The 22,646-nt window shown below is 41.2% G+C and overlaps 1 pseudogene; it reads left to right on the top strand.

The window, feature by feature from the left end:
- Window positions 1-12,777: 12,777 nt before the first annotated feature.
- Window positions 12,778-13,255, top strand: LOC101712880 (activated RNA polymerase II transcriptional coactivator p15 pseudogene; annotated as a pseudogene).
- Window positions 13,256-22,646: the final 9,391 nt, after the last annotated feature.

Below are 22,646 nucleotides of genomic sequence, written 5' to 3' on the forward strand. Positions count from 1 at the left end.
GCAGGACTGGATAAGGTCAGGTCTGGAGACATTTAGGGTTCTAAAGGTGTGGACCATGAGCTCCCAGAGTGGGTGGTCTGGGTTCTGGTTCTGTTCTGCGACCTCAGCAGTTTTAGTAACATTTGGAGTAAGAAGCCAGGGTGTGATTGCTGCCTGTTTAGGGGGGCTGGTTGACCTGGCCGGGACAGGGGGAGCCAACACCGAGTTAGGGCCAATTGGTTCAGCTAGCGGGGCATATGTTCTTTTGAGTGCAAACAGAAATCCCTCATCGTACCCCAAAACATATAGGCGCATTCCCCAGGTGTGTCCCGATGCCCAGTGGGTTGCGTTCTTTCCTATCTCTGAAAAGGTAATTTTGAGGGGTACGCATTTAGAGTGACTGCAGGCTTGGTAGTCATTTTGCCAGGGGCCCTTTGTATAGTCTCGAGAAACTATGATGGAATCCCTGGCTTCAGTGGATTTTACCCAGGGTACGCTGGTCTCGCAACCCCATTGAGCACAGTAATACTCACGGGAGGTCCTGCACTGTTGTCTCCTCTTGGAGCTTCCAGTACCTGGGCAAACATAGAAGTCAGTGCCCTGCAGCCAGGCGTGGAGACAGCGGGCATGGCAGCTGTAACCCGCCGAACAGTCATCCAGGGCCTTCTGACCTGTCAGATCAGAGTCCCAACTGTCTCCTACTATGATACAAAGATCTACCTTTAGGGTGGGCCACCACGTGTTTGGGGGCACATCCTTTTTTAAGGCGAGGATGGTCTGCCCTCTTTCTGGATCACAGAGGGTCCAAGTCGTGTGCTGGGGGTGTGGGGGTTTGTGGCCGCCACTCGGGTGCAGCCAAGGACAACAGTCAGCCAGACTAAGAGCACTGAAATTTGAGCTTGAGGGGATTGTCTTTGTCCTTGGACACCTGCCATGTTGGGACAAAGTCTTCTAGAACCGTGAAGGGATCCCCCGGTCTGACGTGAGTGTAGTGCACCCAGGTGGCCACCCTGTCAACCTTGAGAGTGGTGGGCGTAGTCAGGATCACCACATAGGGTCCCTTCCAGCGGGGTTCGAGGTTTCCTTGATGATGTCTTCGGACATAGACCCAATCTCCTGGTCGGTAACAGTGAGGCTCAGGAGGCAGTCTGGATTCGTACAGGGCTTTCAGCTTGGGCCAGATATCCTTGTGGATCAATTGAATACCTCTTAAAGAAAATAACAGCTCTTGATCATCAAACTCAGTAAGTACTTCAGACTGGAGGTTAGGAATAATGGGAGGGGGTACCCCATACATAATTTCAAAGGGAGTTAGTCCCATTTTATAGGGTGAATTGCATACCCTATAGAGAGCAAAGGGAAGGAGAGTCACCCAGTCACTGCCAGTCTCTAAGGTTAATTTAGTCAAGGTCTCTTTTAGGGTCCTGTTCATCCTTTCTACCTGTCCTGAACTCTGGGGTCTGTATGCACAATGTAATTTCCAATCTGCCCCCAATGCCTGTGCTAAACTTTGACTCACCTTGGAAATGAAGGCGGGTCCATTTTCTAATCTTAACATTACTGGGAAACCATACCTTGGCAAGATGTCTTCCAGTAGCTTTTTGGCCACGACCTGTGCCGTCTCATGCTTGGTAGGGAAGGCCTCTGTCCATCCTGAAAAAGTATCTACAAAAACTAGCAGGTATCTGTAACTATACCATCCAGGTTTTACCTCAGTAAAGTCCAGTTCCCAGTATATGCCGGGTCAGTCTCCTCTCAATCTGTTGCCAGGGTTAGTTTTATTTTGGGTAGCATTAGTGAGTTGACTTGCTTTACAAGTAGTGACAATGCATTCAATTTTGGAGTTGGCATCTCGGATCCTGATTTCAGCATGTCTTAAGAGGTCCTGCATCTTGCGGACGCCCATGTGAGTGGATCGGTGCATCTTGGAGAGAACTTGCTCTCCCAAGGCCTCAGGTAGAATGATTTTACAGTCAGATGATCTCCACCATCCTTTGAGGCATTGGGTCATGGGCAGTTGTTTTATCCATTTTAAGTGTGCCTCAGTGTACCGAGGTTTTTTTGGTAAAGAAGTGCCCCCTGGATCGGGCAGCTGAGTGGTCAGTGTCAGATCAGCCTCTAAGGCTGCTTTTTGCGCTGTCTGGTTGGCCAAATTATTTCCTCAGGCAATCAGAGCATCGCTCTTTTGGTGCCCGGGGCAGTGGATAATAGCCAATTTCTTTGGCAGCCATAGGGCTGCCAGTAGGGCGAGAATTTCTTTTTTGTTTTTTATAGTCTTTCCTTCAGCTGTTCACAGTACTCTTTCTCTGTAGATGGCCCCATGGATATGAGCGGTAGCAAAAGCATACCTGCTATCTGTGTATATGTTTAGCTTTTGCCCCTTTCCCAGAGTCAGTGCCTTGATTAACGCTATGAGCTTTGCTCGCTGTGCTGACATCCCAGTGGGCAAGGGTTTGGCCCAAACGACCTCAGTCTCAGTGACCACAGCCACTCCCGCATACCTTTGACCATCCTGAACAAAACTGCTCCCATCGGTGTACCAGGTATCTTCAGCATCTGGCCATGGTCCATCTTTCAAATCCGCTCGGGTCCCGTGTACCTGAGCCAAGATACCAGCACAGTCATGCAGCAGGGCCTCCAGGTCTGTGTCAGGCAATAATGTAGCTGGGTTTAGGGCAGCCGGAGTCTGGAAGACAACTCGGTTTGGGTTTAAGAGCAGGCCTTGATAGTGGGTTAGGCGGGCATTGCTGAGCCATCTATCTGGAGGCTGTTTTAGAACCCCTCCAATGGTGTGGGGGGTGGTCACATACAGTTCCTGGCCCAAGGTCAACTTATCAGCATCTTTGACCATCAGGGCCACTGCAGCGATCATTCTCAGGCATGGGGGCCATCCAGCTGCAACAGGATCAAGTTTTTTGGACAGGTATGCTACTGGTCAGTGCCATGGGCCTAGATATTGGACCAGGACGCCCTTGGCAACTCCTTTGTTTTCATCAATGTAAAGGTAGAAGGGCTTAGTGACATCAGGCAAGCCCAAGGCTGGCGCTGACAACAAGGCAGCCTTAATTTGATCAAAGGACTTTTGTAGTTTTTCTGTCCATTGAAAGGCCTGATTGTCTTTAGTTGCCTCATAAAGGGGCCTCGCAAGTTCCACGAACCCCGGTATTCATAAGCGGCAGAAGCCAGCCAATCCCAAGAATTCTCTAACCTTTCGAGGGGAATCTGGTGCGGGTATCTTAAGAACTGTCTCTTTTCTAGCATCAGATAGCCATCTCTGCCCCTCTTTGAGTATATACCCCAGGTAGCTCACCTCAGATTTGCAGATTTGGGCCTTTTTGGCAGATGCCCGATACCCTAGTTCCCCTATGACTGTTAGGAGCATCTTGGTTCCATCCAGGCAGGCATTCTGCATCTCAGCCACTATGAGGAGGTCATCTACATATTGTAACAGGGTCAGGTGAGGGTTTTGGAGACGGAACTCACCTAAGTCTTCATGCAGAGCCTCATCAAAGATGGTGGGTGAGTTTTTGAACCCCTGAGGCAGGCGGGTCCAGGTCAACTGTCCATTTATGCCTAGTTCCGGGTCACTCCATTTGAAGGCAAAAATGTGTTGACTCTTGGGGGCCAGTGGGAGGCTGAAGAAGGCATCTTTGAGGTCTAGGACTGTGTACCATTGGTGGTTTGGGGGTAAAGAGCTCAGGAGGGTATAGGGATTGGGTACTGTAGGGTGGATATCCATGACCCTCTGGCTTACTTCACGGAGGTCCTGCACGGGTCAATAATCATTTGAGTGAGGCTTACGTACCAGCAGTAAGGGGGTGTTCTGGGCCGACTGGCATAGTTTTAGGATCCCTTGTACAAGCAACCTTCTGATGTGTGGAGTTATCCCCTTACGGGCTTCTAGGGACATGGGATATTGGCAGACTGGCACAGGATCTGCTCCTGGCTTTACTTCAACAAACACAGGCGCTCTGTGCTTGGCTACCCCCATGCCTCCGGTCTCTGCCCATGCTTTAGGGAACATCGCCAACCATTGGTCTATGTCAGGACCTGACAGGGGTTGCTCCTGGTGCAGCCGATACTCATCCTCGAGACTTACTGTCAATATTTGGATAGGTTTTCCTTCTTGGTCAAGGACCTCCGTTCCCCCAGGTTGGAAATGAATCTGAGCTCCTAGTTTAGTAAGCAAGTCTCTCCCCAGCAAAGGGTAAGGACAATCAGAAATGACCATAAACGAGTGGGATACCCGACCCACTCCCAAATCCACCACTCTTCGGGTAGTCCATGAATACTTTTTCATGCCTGTGGCTCCTTGGACCCAGGAAGTTTTGTCAGATATATGGCCATGTGGTTCAAGCAGAACTGAATGCTGAGCTCCCATATCTACCAGGAACTCAATGGGTTTCCCCTCCACTTTAAGGGTTACCCTGGGCTCGGGGAGGGGTGCCGAACCCCATCCCCTCTAGTCACTCATCTCATCCATAGCCAGGATGGGGGCCTTTGGGTGGCCTCCCTGCTGCTTTTTGGGGCATTCCTTAGCCAAGTGGCCCTCCTCTTTACAGTAAGCACATTGATTCTTTCCCAACCAGGGGCGTTCCCTGTGTTCCCCTTTACCTTGTCCTTCCGCCACAATCTTTCTCACTCGACGTTCATGTTCCTTTGGTTCTCCCACAGTGGTGGCCAACAGAATCTAAGCTAAGTTTTGGGTCTGGCGGTTGTCAGCCTTTGCCTGTTTTTCCTCTGCAGTCTCTCTATTATTGTACACCCTCTCGGCTACTGCCACTAAATCCTGAATGTTTTTCTCTCCCAGCCTGTCTACTTTCTGTAATTTCCTTCTAATATCTGGCGCCGCCTGGTTGACAAAGTGCATTATTACAGCTGCCTTTGTCTCAGTTGCTTCTGGATCCATAGGAGTATACCTACGGAAGGCTTCCTGAATTCTCTCTAGGAAGGCTGCAGGGCTTTTGTCCAGCCCCTGCTGCACATCCCCTACCTTGGCCAAATTGGTGGGCTTCCGGGCAGCCGCTTTGAGACCTCCCAACAGAGTCTGGCAATAGACCCGGAGCCTCTCCTTACCTTCTGCTGTGTTGAAGTCCCAGTCGGGTCGGGACAAAGGAAAAGACAGGCTAATGGTGTCGACATGGGTGGTGAGTTGACCATTGTCACCAGGAACCAATTTTCTGGCCTCATTTTGGATCCTCTCCCACTCCTCCATAGTGAATAGAACATGGAGGAGTTGCTGACAATCATCCCAAGTGGGGTGATGGGTAAACAAAACAGTTTCTAAAAGGTTAACCAGATCTCTGGGGTTGTCTGAAAACTTGGCGTGCTGAGTACATCAGTTATAAAGATCACTGGTGGCGAAGGGCCAATAGTGATGAGGCTGATTGCCATGCTCATCGGGGGCCCCGCCGCCCTCAGCGGGAGAACAGTGGAGTCCGCCGGCCCCACTGGCGAGGCTTCGCGTCAATGTCAGGTGTTCTGAGCGGGGCCGCCTCCACCGGTGCTGGCTGGAGTCAGTGGCCCTCCCTCAGCCTCGACCTGTGCTGGTCCTTCGCCTCTGGTCTCCCCCTGGTACTGTGGGGGAACAGGGGTAGGTTGGTAGGGAGGGGGAAAAATGAGGTCTTCCTCGGTTCCCTCTTGGAGGACCGGGTAGAGTGGCGCGGTCGGCTTAGTTTCAGTTTGCCTTCTTCCGCCGCATTCTCTAGGAGTCATTTCACAGGTTGCCAGGACTACCTCAGGTTGTCTTTTCTGTGGAGGCAAAAAGGGCTTGACCCAGGTACGAGGGTCATAAATTAGATTTTCCCAGGTGACAATGTAAGGAACCTGGTCAGGGTGTCCTGTATGAGGACGAAAGATAGCTTCTTAGACTCTCCTTGTGGCCCCTAAATCAAAGGTCCCCTTGGGTGGCCACCCTACCCTGAAGGTGGGCCACTCCGAGCGACAGAGGATGATGAGTTTAGTCTTCTTAACTTCTAAGCTTAGGTTATGAGCACACTCCCTGACTTCCTTAAAATGTTCTGTCATCAGAGTCAGAGGGGTGGTTGCAGTCTGTCCCATCATCTCAGTCCAGGTCAAAAGACAATAATACATGACAGACAGACAACTAAACACAACAGACAGACAGAAACTAAGACAGAACAGCCCTCCGCTTGATCGGGGATGAAACCGAAAGTAGGACGAAGGCCTCATGCCGTGCCGCTGGAGTGACCTGCATCATCCCTTCCAGAAGTCACAGAATCTCACGGGGCACTCTGTCCCCTCCAGAGGGGTCTGGAACGTCTTCCAGGACCCCAGGTCGGCGGCCCTCCAGTGCATCCGCCTAGACCGTTTGCCGACCTGCTCAGAAAATGGGCCTCAGACTTTTACACAGACAACTTCACAGACACAAAGACATTCATTGGCTGGTGTTAACCCTCTGGCACGGGGGTCCTGGGCATCTTGGGGATCCCGGACAAGCCCCCAAATGTTGTGCCCAAGTCATGAAGTCCCCAAAGACCACCAAGGAGCCGATTCCAATGCAAACACATGAGGGTCGTTTATTCAAGCTCGAGCAGGGGCTCACAACCATCACCGACGCAGCGGATCAGGATTGAGAGCCCCCAATCCCCAATCAGTAGGGTTTTTATTGTGGTTACAGCAAGGTTCGGGGAATTCCAGCTTGGCAGTTACATGATTGGTTGGCATTTAGCAAGTAGTGGGTGGTTAAACCTGATTGGTTAGGTCCAGCGGGCTAAACCGTAAACAATTGTTTAAGCAAGCAAAAAGAACATTTTGGGACATCGAGTGATTTCCAAGTATCTACTGATTGGCTATTGCTAGGGGTGATGGCTCAATGTTGCTGGGGGGAGGCGGCCAGGGTACATCTTGTGGTTTTTCTCAGAACTGGAGTTCATGCTCAGGCCATCTACTCTAAGGTGGAGTTGCTCAGGCATCTCAGAACAAATTGCAAAAATAGTTTTCTTGGGACATAATCGAACCAGACAATTATTTGATGCTGATTCTCATTTCATCATTATCCCAATTGATAAGGCTCAAATACAGATGCTGCTACAAACTTCTTTGAATTGCCAGGTAGCCTTTGCAGATTTCACTGGACAGATAGATAATTATCACCCTCTGTTTCAGCTTTTTTTGAAACATGAGTTTATTCTCCCCAAGATTACTCAATTTCAGCCATTGCAAGGTTCCTCAACCTATTTCACCGATGGCTCCTCTAAGGTCCAAGCAGCAATTTGGAGCTCTTCCTTTAGCTATGTGTTGCCTACACCTGGTCTCTCTGCTCAGAGGTCAGAGTTGCTAGCCATTTTATTTGTGATTGAAAACTTTCCCTCCCAACCTCTTAATATTTTGAGTGATTCCTTTTATGCAGTTTGGTTGACTCAAAGACTGGGAGGAGCTATAGTCTGCTCTACCTTAGAACCTAAATTATCAAACTTGTTTTTAAGATTACAAAAGGCCATATGTCAAAAAATTGCTCCTGCCTTAATAACTTGGGGGAGAGATTTTGCCTTTGTCCTGACAGATAATGATGAAACTTTGTGGCTGCCCTCCTGGAATGTGCAATCATGGGTCATGCCGGTGGAACCACCAACATCTCAGAGACCAGGGATAGCACCCCCACTGAGAGTGATGAGCCAGATAAACCTGAGCGACCCACCTCACCAGTGACAACCAACAAATCCACAGCAGGGTCCAGGACTGAGATGATGCCCCCAGAGTTTCTCCTGATGTACTGAATAAAAGGTGTGGTAAGCTGGGGGCTTTTGTCTTTGCCGCCCAGAGCAGCACTGATCAGACCCAAAGCTCAGCTTCTTCTCAGTCTCATTTGTCTACCTTTCCTGTAATTCCCCTTGTGGTGCAGTGGCTCGCAGGAGACTAGGATTTACTGCAGAGGTTCTAGTATATAGGTTAATGGAAAATTTCAACAGGAAAAATTAACAATTATAAAACATATATGTATGGATCTCCAGGATGCCCAACTTTATAAAAACAAACACTACTAGACATACAGGATCAGATAAACATCAACAAAATTATAGCAGGAGACATGTCACAAATAGACAACTGTCACAAATAGACTAAACAACCAGACAAAAAAAATCAGCAAAAACATGAGTTGAACCAAACCTTCAAACGAATGGACTTAACAGATATCTATAAAGTATTCCACCCAAAACAACAGAATACATATTCTTCTCAGCAACATACTTAACTTTCTTCAAAGTAGACTATGTATTAGTCCATAAAGTAGGCTTAAATAAATGCAAAAGAATCAAAATTATGCCATTGATATCAGATCATAGTACAATTAAACTAGAAATAAACGACAAAAAGAAACTATAGAAAACATGCAAACACATGAAGTTTAAACAACACAATCTTGGATAATCAATGGGTCAGTGAAGAAATCAAGGAAAAAAATTAGATGGGACCTAGCATGAAATGATAGTGCCAATACAATGTACCAGAACATATGTGACACAGAGAAAGCAGTCCTAGGAGGGAAATTAATAGTTGTGACTGCCTATAATAGAAAAACAGAGTGAGCCCAAATAACCTAGAACCTGGATGCATCTCCAGGTTCTAGAAAAACAGAAACAATCCAAATCCAAAGCTAGCATAAGAAAGTAGATTATAAAAATCAAAGCAGAAATCAGTGAGATTGAAAGAATCAATAAATTGAAAAGGTGGTTCTTTTAAAAGAATGAGCAAAATAGACAAACACTTAGGATCTTACCAAAAAGAAGAGAGAAAACACATAAATCAATGCAATTGAAAAATGAAAAAGGTGAAATCATAATGCACTCTACTGAAATCCAGAAGATTATTACCAAGTATTTAAAAAAACATATAGTCTACTAAACTGGAGCATTCAGAAGAAAGGAGTAATTCTGAGATACATATTGGTTACAAAAACTGAACCAAGATTTAAAAACCTTTAATAATCCATTAATAGACAATGAAATTGAAGCAGTAATAAGAAAAGCTCCCAACTAAGAAAAGCCTAGGTCCTCATGGATTCACTGTTACAAGAACTTCAGGGAAGATCTAATACAATACTCTTCAAACCCTTTAATGAAATTAAAAGCGAAGGATACTCCTAAAATCATTCTTGGAACCCTACATTACTCTGATTTCAAAACTAGCAAAGATCCAACAAAAAAGATAACTATAGACCAATTTCTTTAATAAACACAGATGCAAAAATCCTCAACAAAATACTGGCAAACAAAATGCAATGAATCATTGAAAATATCATACATCATGATCAAGTATACTTTATCCCAGGAATCCAAGGATGGTTAAATATACATATATCAATACTCATAATATATCACATAAACAGAAGTAAGGGAAAAATCACATGATTATTTCAAGACACTGAAAAATCCATTCATGATGAACACCTTGAAGATAATAGGCATAGAAGGCCTTATTTTTATCTGATAAAGGCCAGTTATGATAAATGTACTCCTAACATCATATCAAATGGTGAAAAATTGAAAGCAATCCTTCTAAAATCCAAAACAAGAAAAAGATGTCCACTATTGCCACTCTTGTTCAATATAGTATTCAAAATGTTAGGTACAGCAATCTGGGAATGGAAAGAAATAAAAGAGATACACATAGGAAAGGAACAATTCAAATTATTATTATTTGTGATGTCCTGATCCTCTATATAAAAGACCCCAAAAATTCCACCAAGACTCCTAAAATTAATAAACAAATCCATCAGCATATCAGGATATGAAATAAACACACAAAAACCAGTATGGTTCCTGTACATCAGTAATGAACTCATTGAGAATGAAATGAGGAAAATACCATTCACAATACCTTCAGGAAAAAAGTACATATTTATGAAGGAAGACGTTCTTTTTTTGTTGTTTTTTTTGGTACTGGGGATCGAACTCGGAACCTTGCACTTGCAAGGCAGGCACCGGAACCACTGAGCTAAATCCCTGGCCCCAAGTACATATTTATGTATTAACCTAACTTGTTTTTTTTTTTGGTACCAGGGGTCGAACTCAGGACCTTGAACTTGCAAGGCAGGTGCCAGAACCACTGAGCTAAATCCCCAGCCCTGTATAAGCCTAACAAAAGTGAAAGACCTCTACAATGAAAATACAGTACTCTGAAAAAGGAGATCAAAGAACATCAAAATACAGAAAGATATCTCTGGTACTTGCATAGGCAGACCAATATTGTCAAAATGGCCTTAATTCCAAAACTGATATAAGGCATTCCCAATGAAAATACCAACACCATTCCTCACAGAACTAGAGTAAATAATCCTAAAATTTGTATAGAAGCACAAGGGACCCAGAGTAGCAAAAGCAATCCTGGATAATAAAGCAGGAGGCATAATAATCCATGATTTCAAGTTATAGTACAAAACTACCCTGATAACAGCATAGTACTGGCACAAAAAAGATGCATAGATCAATGGAACAGAATAGAGGAAGCAGAAACAACACATTCAGCTATCTGATCTTTGACAAAGGGGCCAAAAACATACACTAGAGGAAAGATAGGCTCTTTAATAAATGGTGGTGATAAAACTGGCTACTGATATGCAGAAGATTAAATTTAGACCCATATATCTCACCATGTACTAAATTAAACTAAAAATGGATCAAAGATCTAAATGTTAAAACAGATGCAATTAAGATAAAGATAAAATACATAAAACCCTTGAAGATATAGGAATAGGCAAGGACTTTCTGAACATAACCTCAGTTGCACAAGAAATAACATCAAGAATCATCAAATGGGGTCATATCACGTTAAAAACCGTCTGCACAGCAAATGATACATCTAAGAGAGCAAAGGTACAGAATGGGCAAAAATTTTTGCCAGGTATTCCTTGGACAAAGGACTAGTATGTAGAATAAGGGACTCAAAAAAAATTAGATGACCCCAAATAAAAGACCAATAAAAAAAGGGCTAGTGAAATGAGTAAATCCTTTTCAGAAGAAGAAGTACTTGTGGCCAATAAATACATGAAAAAATATTCATCATCTCTGGCCATTAGATAAATGTAAATTAAAACATCACTGCAATTCCATTTTACTTCAGAAAGAATGACTATCATTGAGGAATCAAATAATTATAAGTATTGGTGAGGCTGTGGGGTGATAGGAACCCCTCTATATTGATGGTGGGAATGGAAAATAATACAATCATTATGGAAATTAACATGGAGATTCCTAAAAAATCTAAAAGTAGAAATTCCATTTGAGTCTCCTGTTACCTTTGCTACTGTGTGGGAGCCATGCTGTTTCTCCTCTTTGATGCCTGTGTCATCCTGCCTTGGAGCCAGCCAATTTCGGACTGAAACCTTTACAAACTGATTCGTAGCTGAGAGGAGGTGAGCCAATCCCAGTGCCCAGGAGGAGGTTCCCCCTCTGCCATTCCACTGCTCCTAAGGCAGAGAAGGTGAGCCAATCCCAGCACCCAGGAGGAGGCTCCCTGGCAGCCATTCCACCACTCCTAGGGCAGAGGAGGTGAACCACATGGGTACCAGCACCCCCCCTCCCCCCATGGAAATAAGACACGTAAACAAGCCTCAAAAACAGACTTCCAGATCACCTATATCAACCCCAAAGGGAAATGAGATGGAACACTCTGATACTCAACCACCTGGACTCCCTGAACTGGCAACAAAAGAGGATCTTGAAAATATGAAATCAAAAATAATTTCTCAGATACAACAAAGATTGTGCCCATAGTGCAAGATATGATTAATAAATCTAGAGAGGACACAGATAAAAAAATAGAGGATCTAAGGAGCATGATGGAATCCCAATATAGGAAACAAATGGAATCCATAAAACAGATGTAAAAAGATTTCCAGATTAAAAACTCCATTGAAAGTCTACACAGCAGAATGAACCAATGTGAGGACAGAATTTCAGATATAGAAGATAAGATTGCAATTAGTGACCAGGAAAAGAAAAATTGCTTTAAAATTGTAAGGGACCACAAGAAAGCAATCCAGCAGCTGCTAGATGATGCAAAGAAGAATAACATAAGACTGATTGGAGTCAATGAAGAAACAGGAAAGATACAGAACCTTAAATATAATATTGTTTCTGGTATGAGAAACTCAAAATGTAAGTAAAGAGAAAAGTAAAACATAAAAAATAGGAAATGAGAAGATCTTTTAGAAATGGAAAGGGAAACAAGAAATGGAGGGAGTGAGGAGAGAAAAAAGAATTGAGATGCGTTATGTACATGTACCAACTCCCCATGTCAAATGTGCTGGGTATATACTGCAAACATGTACTAATAAAAAATAATAATTGAAATTAAAATCCCCTTACAAAAACAGGTATAGAAGGACCTAATCTCAAATGGATAAAATTCATTTATGATTAACCCATATCACACTAAATATGCCAATATCACACTAAATGTAGAAAAACTGAAAGCTTTTCTTCTAAGATGTCCACTATCATCACTCCTAGTCAATATCGTACTTAAAACTGTAGCCAGATCAATCAAGCAACAGAAAGAAATGAAAATAATCCATCTGGGAAAGAAAGAAGTCAGATGATACTTATTTGCAGATGACATGATCCTTTACATAGAAGACCTGAAGAACTCCACCCAAAAAATCCTCTAGAACTAATAAATTTTGCAAAGTAGCAAGATACAAAACAAACACAAAAATCAATAACATTCTTATACCCTAATAACAAACCCACTGAAAAAGAAATTAGGAAAACAATACCATTCACAATACCTTCAAGAAGAATTCTTAAGCTCTGTCAGTCATGAGCGAGAAGGAGGCTGTGGACTGCAGCATCGGAACAATGCCTAAATCAAAGGAACTTGTTTCTTCAAGCTCTTTGGGCAGCGATTCTGACAGTGAAGTTGACAAAAAGTTAAAGAGGAAAAAAGCAAGTTGCTCCAGAAAAACCTGTTAGGAAGCAAAAGACTGGTGAAACTTCAAGAGCTCTGTCATCTTCTAAGCAGAGCAGCAGCAGCAGAGATGATAACATGTTTCAGATTGGGAAAATGAGGTATCACAGTGTTCGGGACTTTGAAGGGAAAGTTCTAATTGATATTAGAGAATATTGGATGGATCCAGAAGATGAAATGAAACCAGGAAGAAAAGGTATTTCTTTAAATCCGGAGCAGTGGAGTCAGCTGAAGGAGAAGATTTCCGACATTGATGATGCAGTAAGAAAACTGTAGAATCTGAGCCATAAAAACCTGTACTGTTCTAGTTGTTTTACTCCGTCTTTTTACAATGGCTTTTGTTTTTCTAAACGTTGTTTTCCAAGGTGTTGTATATTTCAATTGCAGAACAATTTGTAAGATGAATATTTTTTAATGTGCATTATGAAAAATGTTCTGGGTGAAACTAATTATCAACTTTATTAAGGAGGATTGCTTTGTGCCCGTCCCCTAGTGTAAAATAAAATCAAGTAATTCCAAAAAAAAGAAGAAGAATTATTAAGGAATTAACCTAACTAAAAAGTGAGAGATCTCTATAGTGAAAACTATTGTATCCTGAAAAAAGAGAATGAAGAGGACATCGGAGAATGGAGAGATATCCCCTCTTTCTGGATAGGCAGAACCAATATTGTTAAAATGGCCATATCACCAAAACTGGTATATAGATTTAAAGTATTCCCAATAAAAATATCAACATCATTCTCCACAGAACTAGAAAATCAATCCTAAAATTTATATGGAACTAGAAGAGACCCAAAATAGCAAAAGCAATCTTGAGTAATGAGCAAAGCAGGAGGCATCACAATCCCTGATTTCAAGATATAGTACAAAGCTACAGTGTGAAAAACAGCATGGTGCTGGTCCCAAAACAGACACATGGATCAGTGGAACAGAATAGAGGATGCAGAAAGAACACCAGGCTCATTCAGCCATCTGATCTTTGAAAAAGAGGCCAAAAATGTACACCTGAGAAAAGAGCTTCTTTAACAAATTGTCCTGGGAAAACTGATTATCCACATAAAGAATAATAAATCTAGACCCACATCTTTCAACCTGTACTAAAAATAAAAATGGATCAAAGACCTGGATATTAAACAGAAAAACTTGATCTGCTGATTTATACATGATGTATATTGTTTATATGCAAGGTATATTTTTATATAAAAATTGGTTTATATGCATACATTTAAAATACATAAATAACAGTTATTCTATGTGGAATAATTAAAATATACACATAATAATAACATTATTCATATTAGAGTACTATTAGCCATAAAATAGGGTAAATTTGAGTTATTTGTAGGAAAATGGATACACCTTGTCTTAGTTACTTTTTTTGTTGCTGAGGGTCATCACAGAGGAGAAATAGTTCATGGTGGGCAAAGGGTAGCAAAGCAGAATGCAGTAAGCAGTGAAGTAGTGAAGCAGCAAGCAACAACAGCAGCCCTCCTTCTGTCCCTGACATTCTGTCCAGGCTACCTGCCCTTAGGCTGGGTAGCATTCACACCCAGAGTGGGGCACCATTAATCCTAGCATTGCACCATCAATCAATCCCAGCAACACACACTGTAGATCCAGCCACCTTTGAAAAGCCACACCTATGACACCATGAGGATTTGCAGGGACATCTAGAAACAAGCCATAACACACCTTGAGACCATAATGCTAAGCAAAAGAAACCTAACACTGGGTGGGGGATTTAGCTCAGTGGTGCCACCACCTGCCTCACAAGCGCAAGTTCCCAAGTTCGATCCCTAGTACCAAAAAAAAAAAAAATCCCCCCAAAAGAAATCTAACACTGAAAGTTAAACATGGCATGTTTTAAAAATTTCTTATTGAAGATACCCAAGCTTAAGTATCATATTGTTCCTCTTATATGAGAAACTGTCTATTTACTTTTCTCTGTACTGAAACAAAATACCCAACACCCAAAGTTAAAGGAGAAAAGGTTTATTTCAGCTCACAGTTTGTAGACATTTCAGTCCATGGTTGGCTGGCTCCAAGGCAGATTAGCATGGCAGAGGAGAATCACAGAGGAGAAACAGTTCATGGCATGGCAGGTAGAAAGCAGCCAGGAAGTGAGCAGCAAGCAGCAGCAGCAAGCCTACTTTCTTGTAGCCCCTTTATATTCTATCTAGGCTACAAGCCTATTGATTGATACCACCCACACCCAGGGTGGGGCTTCCATTATGTGAGATTTAATCCCAGTCTCACATCCTTAATACACATTCACACACCCTAGATCCAACCACCTTTGAAACTCCCCAGCCATGAGCACAGGAGGCTTTGAGGGAACATCTAGATACAAGCCATAACAGAAACTCAGAATATAAATAAAGAACAAAATAAAAGAGATAATATGAAATAAAGATATAGATCTTTTGCAAATGGGAAAGGGACCAACAGATAGAGGGAGAAGGAAGGGAGGGGATGGGACTTTTCTTTCTTTCTTATGTAAGAATTCCAAAGTATAAATAATATACATTGTAGAATAAAAGATCGACAATAGGATATAGGGAAGAAGGCCTCTGGAGATGGGAAGGAGATCTAGGGATGGAGGGAGAGGAGAGGGAGCTGAAGGGTAGGGAAAAAAAAGAGGTAGAATGTAATGTGTATATGTACCAACTCCCCATAATGAAAGTACTCACTGTATATTTTAAACAAGTACAAATAAGACAATAGTTACTAAAAGCTCTTCTATATGAATAGAAATACACTAACTGCAATTTTGTTTGAAGAAGGAAAACAGTTAGGTATGATGGTGCATGCCTGTAGACTCAGCATTTGGGAGGCTGAGGCAGGAGGACAGCTATGAGTTTAAGGCTATATAGTGACTTTAATATCAGTCGGAACTACATATTGAGACCTTGTAGCAACCCCCCCCAAAAGAGACAAAAAAATGAAAAAAAGAAAAACAACTGAATTTTCTTTAATAGGAAAGGTGGATCAAAAATTTAAAAAGTATTGGAAGATATGCATAAAATATTTATAAAATGTTAGATAAAAATAATAAAAGAAATATGTATAAAAAGACACTAAAGCAATGTCATTTGCAGTGGTTTTGTAAAAATGTTGCAGAAAGGGAGCTAGATGTGTTAGTCAGTGACAGAGTGCTGTTTAGTACGTTAGCATGCCACAGATCCTCGGCTCTACCTCTATCATGTGAGGGGGGAGGCATTGGAAAAGAGACTTATAGGTCTATAACTGGGGAAGTGTTCAATTATTTGTAGAACATTTATCCCTGGATTGATTATGCAATTATTAAAATGAATTAGAACTATATCAGTTACCCTGGAAAAATATTTATAATCTGTTTTGTTTAGGAAGATTTCAAGAATTTAGAAATATTGCCAAAAAATCATTACACAGTCTTAATATTCTGCTGTAGTATTTTCTAACAAATTAGACTGAAGATCTTCTCTTAAGACTGTAACTTGGCTCCACTTATTTATAAAGGATTAGAGCCCAGGTAATTTTTAGGAAACTAGCAAGCTACTGTATGTGTCATTTCCCGAGTTGTGTCTCCCTATGCTCAGATTCATACCTTGGATACCAATGTAATTGTAGATGGAGATGAGACCTCTAAGCAAGTAATGATGGCTAAATGAGGATAGCCTGAACTACACAGGGAGACTTTGTTTCAAGAAAATGAAACAACCCTCTCCCCCCCAAAATAAAACAAAAACCAGACCAGAATGGACAAATGGAACAGACCAGAGACTAGTAATAAAACTCCACAAATATGGTGAAATGATGTTCAACAAGGATGTCAAGACCATTTAGTAGAGAAAGGACAAAATAGGGAAGTCTTTCAACAAACAGTGTTGGGAAGACTAAATATTCACAAGAAAAAATGAAGTTGGGCACTTACTTTACACTGTATACAAAAATTGACTCAAATAAATAAAATGTAAATTAAAGACCCAAACATAAGACCTAAAAGTATAAAACCTCTAAAAACCTATAATCTCAACACTCTGGGAGACTGAGGCACAAGCTCTAGCCGGGCCTAAGCAACTTAGTGACTTAGTGAAACTCAGTCTCAAAATAAAAAATAAAGAAAGGTCTAAGGATATAGCTCAGTGCAAAGGGCTTCGGCTCAATTCCCAGTATTACTGAAAACAGAACAAAACAAAACACACAAAACAAAACAAATAATCTTTTAGAAAGCTTCATGTTAGTGGATTGGCAATGATTTCTTGAAATTCACAGGCAATAAAAGAAAAAAGAGATAAATTGGGTTAGTTGGCAGATGCTTATCTTCTCACTATGTCTTTACATGGCCTTTCCTTGGTGCATGTATTAGGGGCACACAGTGCCTCCTTGTCTTACAGTGGTGCTAGTGTCAGCATGAGGGTCATTCCCTCATGACCTAATTTAAATCTAATTACCTCCCAAAAGTCCTACTTCCAAACACCATCATTGGGGGATAGGGCTTCACCATATGAACTGAGGTGGGGGAGCCTCACAAAGATTCAGTCAATAACACTGTATGATTTAGCACTTTTACTTCTGATTATAGAGCCAATAGAATTGAAAGCAGGAACTTAAAAGAGTACATTCATGTTTATAGCAGATTTTTCTTTGATGTCAAATTAAAAAAACTCCCTTGCATTGGTTGGGAAGTGTTTGAGAATAATTGGTGGTACTTATTTAAATGTTTGGTAGAATTAAAAGTGAAGGGGCCAGGGATTTAGCTCAGTGGTGCCAGCACCCGCCTCGCAAGCACAAGGTCCCAATTTCGATCCCCGGTACCAAAAAAAAAAAAAAGGTGAAATGTTTTAATTTGCTAGGGCTGCATAAGACCCACAGACTGGGTAGCTTATGCAGTAAAAATGTATTTTCTTACAATTCTGGAAGAGAGGAGACAGGACCAAGATGCGGTGGGATTGGTTCCTTCTGTGGTGTTACTCCTAGGCTTAGAGATAGTTTACTCTCTCAGTCAGGTGTGGTAGTGTATACCTGTAATCTGAGCATTCTGGGAGGCTCAGGCAGGAGGATCACAATATGGGACAGTTTACCAACTTGACAAGACCCTGCCTGAAAACACAAGTTAGAAAAAATGGCTGGAGATGTAGCTCAGTGTGTAGGCCCTGGGTTCTCCTGTCAGTAACCGGATGTCAACTAGGAATCTGGGGATCTTCGCACTATCCCGATATCTGAGTGGGATGTACTTTTGAAGGATGTGCAATATTCAATCATAAGTGTGACAAAAACTGACAAGCAGGAAGCTTATGTACTCAGTGAGTAGCATTTTTGTCTCTGAGAGAAGTTTCATTTTGAAGACATGTGGTACCACCCTCTCACTGAAAACACTGGTTCCCCCGTTGAAGCTTGCTAGGGATTACAGTGGGTTTGACTCGATTTGAAGCTTCCTTTATTCTCATAAGAATTTCATGAAGCGGGGGCAGGGCAGAGACACAGGCCGGAAGGGGCGTAGCAGGGACGCCTTCTCTCTGGGCCATGGGGAACATGGGCGACCCGGATCAGGGGTCCTGGACTCTGTCTCTCACTCCGGACCTGGACACGAGGCTCCTGCATCAGATGCAGAGGAGAACAAAGACAATATCCAGATCATCAGTGAGCTTGCTGAGTTGTCTAGGCTGGCCTTGAACTTGTGATGCTCCTGCCTCTGTCTCCAGAGCAGATAAGATTGTAGGAAGGACCATTAAGACCTGTTCTTTTTTTTTTTTTTCTTTTTTCCATTGTTTATTGGTACATTTTAGGTATAAAATGCAGTTACATTCATCATTATGATCTTGTACCATTACATGAGTATCTTGGTTCTTATTGTTTTCCCCTTCCCCTGCCCTCCCTTCACCCCCTCTACCCTTCTCTATTTACAAAGACTTTGTTTCCATTTTTTTTCCTTTTCTCATATTTTTTCTTTTCCCTTCTTTCCTTTCCCCTCCTCCTCCCACTTCCCCTACTCCTTTACACCTTTTCTTCCTATTACATAGTATCAATTATACATGTTTTAAATTACAATATCAAAATTTAGAGGACATTATCACAGATTTTACAGAATTTAAAAGGATACAGAAAACATATTATAAAAATCTTTTTTGAAATAAATTTGACAACTTGTAAGAAGTACCTTGGAAGACAAATTAATGAAACTGACCCTGGAGGAAATATAAAATTTGAATAACACCTATTAAAGAAAGTATATTCCTGGCTTGAAAACCTACCTATATTACAACAACAGGCTCATACACATTTTAACTGATAAATTATATCAAACATTTAAAGCAGGAAAAAAACCGAACACTTCTCCCCTCATTTTAGGAAATCAACATTGTGCTAATACTAAAACTGGATAAAGATAATGGAAGAAAAAAAACATGAACATAGATAAAAATTTGTTTAACAAAACAAACTATTAGAAGTCAGATCTGGCAGGATGTAGAAAGTGGTTTTATTATAGGGATGGCAGTGTTGGTTCAGCATTGGAAGATCCATCCTCAGAAGTTATCATTTTAACAGACAAAAGGAAAAAGCCATATGATCCTGCCAGTAGTTGGAGAAAAAGAATTGGACTAAATTCTACAACTGTTCATGGTAAAAGCTATCAGGAGACTAGAAGTAGAACAGAACCTTCTCAACAGATTAAAGACATGTACTCCATACTTCCAGCGAGAACACCTTATATGAATGGAGAAGATACAATGCTTTCTCCTTAAGGTGGGGAACAAGGGCAGATATGCTTACTCTTTGTCTGTCCATTAAACTTTGAAACCTAGGCCCCACCAAAATAGTCTGGCAATAAAATGACATAATTAGGATAGGATTGGCAAGGTAGAAGCAAAATCTTTATATGTAGATGAAATGATCATCTACAGAGAAAATACTAAGAAATCTCTAGGAGCCCCTAGAACTTGTATTTGAATTTAGCAGAATTAGAAAACACAAGGTCTATGTATTCTTGCTATAAATTCAGGTCTATGTATACTTGCTGTAAATGAAGAAAAGGATATTGAAATTTAAAAGTTATGTAGCAAATATAAAAATTCATGTCTATGTATACTTGCTATAATTGAAGAATTGAATATTGAAATTTAAAAGTTATGTAGGAGTACAAAGGACCTAGAAAAGTTAAAAAAAATCAGTGTTGGAAGACATTTATTACCTAATTTTAAGACTTGCTCTAAAGCTACAGTAATTAAGGCAGTGTTGGCATAAGGAAAGACATATAGATCAACGGAATAAAACAGAGAATCTAGAAATAGAACCACACATATATGGTCCACTGAGTTTTGAAAGATTATTTAACATTAACATTTTATAGAACATAAATTCAATTCAAGAGCAGAGGAAAAGACAGTGTTTTCAGCAAATGGCCAGAGAACACCTCATATCTGTATGTAAAAAATTAACCTCAACCCTTTATTTCCATACATAAAAATAACTTGAAAGGATCTATGAACCTAAATATGAAAGACTAAAACTATGAAACTTTAAGAAGAAATTATAAGAGAAAATGTTTATGAATTTAGGGTAGGCACCTAGCATACAAAAAACATGATGTATAAAAGAAAAAACTCAATAAATGAGATTCCATCAAAATTTAGAACTTTAAATGATATCGTTAAGAAAATGAATAGTCCTTAAACAGACCATATTTATAATACATATAACCTAAGACCCGAACATATAAAGAACTCTTACAGCTCATTAATAGACAACTCAATTAAAAAGTAGACACAAGAAGATGATAAATAGCCAGTACAGCACAAGGAAAGGTGTGCAACTCTAGAATCAGAAAAATACTAATCAGTACAATAACAAGATCGTATTATACACTCATTAGGGAAATGAAGTTAAAAGTTTTAAAAGAACAAATGTCAGCTTAGGTGTGAACCAGTTAGAATTGTCTAATACTGCTAATGTGAATGTAAAATGATAAAACCATTTTGGAAGATAATATAGAAATTTCTTGTTTTACTGTTTGTAGATTTTTTTTGGGGGGGTATGGGGGATCGAACTTGGAACCTTGCACTTGCGAGGCAGCCGCCGGAACCACTGAGCTAAATCCCCAGCCCCTTCTTGCATTACTGTTAAGAACCAACAGTTCTGTTCTTAAGTTTTTACTTAAGAGGAATGAAAACACATGTTCACAATAGATTTGTATATACAAGTTGACTATCACTTATCTGAAATTCTTGGGACCAGAGTGTTTCAGATTTTGGTCTGAAATCCACTTGATCTGCAAAAAGGATGGCTACTCCTGCTTTTTTCAGGTTCCTGTTACAGGGAGTATTGTTTTTCACCCTTTAACTTTCAGACTATGAGTTTCTTTTTGAATTAAATGTGTTTCTTGTATGCAGCATATTGTTGCTTCTAGACCCTTCTGCCAGTCTATTTCTTTTGACAGCTGAATTGAGACCATTAACATTGATGGTTATAACCGATACATATTGACTTATCATTGTCATGACTTTTTCTTTTTGTTGGATTCTCCCCCTTTGCATTTAATTTCTTGTCGTGCCCAATGAATTCATTCTGCTGGGCTTCCTGGGGTTGTGATCCTCATTGTCTGTTCCTAGGATATTGTCTAGAATTTTTTTGAGTGTTGGTTTGGTATTCATGAAGTTCCTAAGGTGCTCTTTGTCATGAAAGTATCTTATTTCTCCATCAGTTTTGAAAGATCGTTTTGCAGGGTACATCAGTCTGGGTTGGGGGCTGTTTTCCTTTAGGGCTTGAAATATGTCACTCCAAGCTCTTCTTGCCTTGAGGGTTTGCATTGAGAAGTGTGCTGTGATTCTGATGGGCTTTCCTTTGTATGTGATTTGTTTCTTTTCTCTATCTGCTTGTAGAAATTTGTTCTGTTGTGTTTCTGGAATCTTAACTATTATATGCCTATGTGTAGATGCTTTTTGATCAAGGCTAGTTGGAGTCCTATATGCCTCACTTATCTGTAGGTCAGGTTCTTTTCCCCTGCTTGGGATGTTTTCTGCCATCACTTCTGAAAACAGTTTTTTAATGTCGTTTGCACTCTCTCCTGTTTCTGCATTGACTCCAATAAGTCTTATGTTTTTTAAGGGTTTTTTTGTTTTGTTTGGTACCGGGGATTGAACCTGGGTCCTTGAGCTTGCAAGGCAGGCAGCGGAACCACTGAGCTAAATCCCTGGCCCCAATCAGTCTTATGTTATTCTTCTTTGCATCGTCTAGCAGAGCTGCTGGATTGCTTTCTCATGGTCCCTTACAATTTTAAAGAAAGTTTTCTGTTCCTGGTCACTAATTGAAATCTTATCTTCTAGATCTGAAATTCTGTCCTCACATTGGCTCATTCTGTTGCATAGACTTTCAGTGGAGTTTTTAATCTCCTGGAAATCTCTTTGCATCTGTTTTATGGATTCCATTTGTTTTATCAGTTCCATCGTTTGTCTCAGCTCCTCTATTGTTTTTATCTGTGTCCTCTCTAGATTTATTAATCTAGCGCTATGGGCACAATCTTTGCTGTTACATGAGAAGTTATTTCTGATTTCATGTCTTCCGATCCTCTTTTGAATGGCTGTATTTTTTTTTTTTTTTTTTGGTAATGGGGATCGAACTTGGGAACTTTAGCTTGGGAGGCAGGCAGTAGAACCGCTAAGCTAGATCCCTGGCCCCAGATCCTCTTTTGTTGCCAGTTCAGGGAGTCCAGGTAGTTGAGTATCAGATTGTTCCATCTCACTTCCCTTTGGGGTTGCTTT

The sequence above is a fragment of the Heterocephalus glaber genome, unplaced genomic scaffold (assembly GCF_053883595.1).
Source record: "Heterocephalus glaber isolate CG9 unplaced genomic scaffold, H.glaber_assembly_v1.0 deba00001719, whole genome shotgun sequence".
Classification (NCBI taxonomy): domain Eukaryota; kingdom Metazoa; phylum Chordata; class Mammalia; order Rodentia; family Bathyergidae; genus Heterocephalus; species Heterocephalus glaber.